The sequence below is a fragment of the Helianthus annuus genome, chromosome 4 (assembly GCF_002127325.2).
Source record: "Helianthus annuus cultivar XRQ/B chromosome 4, HanXRQr2.0-SUNRISE, whole genome shotgun sequence".
Classification (NCBI taxonomy): domain Eukaryota; kingdom Viridiplantae; phylum Streptophyta; class Magnoliopsida; order Asterales; family Asteraceae; genus Helianthus; species Helianthus annuus.
In genome coordinates this window covers 56,143,799-56,145,926 of record NC_035436.2, presented here as the reverse complement: position 1 = coordinate 56,145,926, position 2,128 = coordinate 56,143,799, and the positions used below count along the sequence as shown (strand labels likewise).

Genomic DNA, 2,128 nt, shown 5'->3' with positions numbered 1-2,128 from the left:
ATGATGATGGAAATAGCTAATAGCAAAGCCTTCTTTCTCTTACCAACTTTGTCAATAGCAGTGTTGTTCCAATGATATAATCATTTCCAGCAAAGATTGACGCAATGGACTGAAAACAAAATCAAGAATTTGATTAGTTGATGAGAAAATGTATGGTAAAACTTGTGACTAAAGAAGTCCTGCTACCTTTAGTATCTCACGGCCTTTCACGGATCATACCTTTTCTCCAACTCCTCAATTAGACTCACTACTGTTTTATCAATACCTTTCTTCAACGACACTGGGTACTACCAGAGGTGACACTCAGGAGACCAAGTTTAATAATCTCACGGAAAGAACCGATGATGTGGTTGTACCATCACCAGCTAAGTCATTGGTTCTGCTTGAAGTTGGTGTTCCAGTAAATGAGGAAAGTGAAGAAATAAAGGAATTCCACAAAACCCAAAAGATGCACAGGAAAAACATTACCCGTTTACTACACCAGAACCCTAAATCACCACTACCCCCATAAATCACCAATACCAATGTTTCCTTGGTGGTGGACCCCCACTAAGCCTCCTAATCAACTGATATGGCCTTAAACAATGGCACTGCTAGATGGACGATAGTGATATTGTACGTATTATGTAGAATGACGCCGGCTATCTCCCGTAACCGTCCAGCGACATTGTACGATAAAGTCGTATCCTGCACCACTCTTCTTTTATATCTCTCTCTTTCTTCTTTTATAGACATCACCACCATCACCCTCTCTGTCGATTTTCCCACCACCCCTAATTCTACCCCTGGTTTTCCAAATATGAAATCAGATATGAAATCTTAATAAGAAAGAATCAGATATGATATCTTAATAAGAAAGAATCAGTACCCAGGAGTGTAAGCAACCTTTTCCTTTGCTAAATCAAGTCTCACAGCACGGTCGAGCAATAATTCATTTTTGAGTTCAAGGGCCTGCAAATAGAATTATGCCAATTAGTTTGAAAAAATAAACAGGAATTTAACTAAAATAATAAAAAAAAGATTAAAATAAACCTTTTGAGTTGCGCATAACCTACAAATCGACCATCTCTCAAGGAAAGTCGGAGCTCAACAACTTCACCCGCATCTTTGAAAAAATTAAGTCTGGAAGGTAATTTATTGGTAGCCAAAAACAGTCAAAAAGCGGTGAAGTTGCAAAATTTATATATAAGTTGTACATACATATCAATTTCTCCCACAGAGTAACTTAGATTGCCGACAAACAAAGTTTTGGATCATATTGTTGGAGTTTGAGGCTGCCATATGTAACATTTATTAGTGAAACAACCATACACATTAAAAATAAACAAAACAAATATGAACACAAAACACCAACCGCTTTTGTTGCTGATGGAACATAAACGGTTATCTTTATGGTTTTAGGTTCATCCTCCTCTTCAGAACCATCATCTTCTCCGCCTGAGCCCTCGGAGTCCTCGTCATCATCACTGCTCCCCTCTTCTGCTTTAGAGTCTGGCTCTACAACATTCTTCGGTAGGATAACATTTATTATAACAAAAGTACTTATGTTTATGATTAACTATGGCGACCATTTCATATCTTCTTAGGCCTGATTTCATGGGCAATGTTGGCTATGTTGTTGTCAATCACTATTTGGAAGATTACGAGGCTTCTTACTTATAGGAGAAAATCAAATAAAAGGATTGAAGAGATCGATTGAAGAAGATGCAACGTGCGGCGTTATAGTTTTTAGGGTTTGAGCGGGGTTTGTAAAACGAATTGTTCAATCACGGCTTTAGAAAAGAAGCGGAAGAAGTTTTCCCTCCTAAACGAACAAAAGAAGACCTAAGGAGATGCCAGGTGTCAATAATTGGTGTAAGAGGCTGCCAAGTGGCTTAAGATGGTTTTGCTTTATTAGAAGTAGTAGATTTATACAAAGTTTTATTTATTTTTATTGAAAGATTTGGTTTGGTTTTAATAAAGAAAAATTTGTAAAGTTTTATTTATTTTTAAAATGGTATTGGTAACAAAGCATTTTAAAGGTTCTATCGTTTGTTCAAACAGAGCTGGATTAACTATAATTATAGTAAATAACATCAAAATTCTAACTAAGATAACTTATTCCGAAGCTTCATCACTCTTTGTTTAC

At 36.5% G+C, this 2,128-nt stretch overlaps 1 long non-coding RNA gene across 1 annotated transcript; it reads right to left on the bottom strand.

Moving 5' to 3' along the window:
• Positions 1 to 906: 906 nt before the first annotated feature.
• Positions 907 to 1,551, bottom strand: LOC110934664. Its single transcript, XR_002588532.2, has 4 exons — positions 1,355 to 1,551; positions 1,201 to 1,274; positions 1,033 to 1,105; positions 907 to 951 (listed from the first exon to the last, which is right to left on the bottom strand). It is a non-coding gene; the product is annotated as an uncharacterized LOC110934664 (long non-coding RNA).
• Between the last annotated feature and the right edge of the window lie 577 nt (positions 1,552 to 2,128).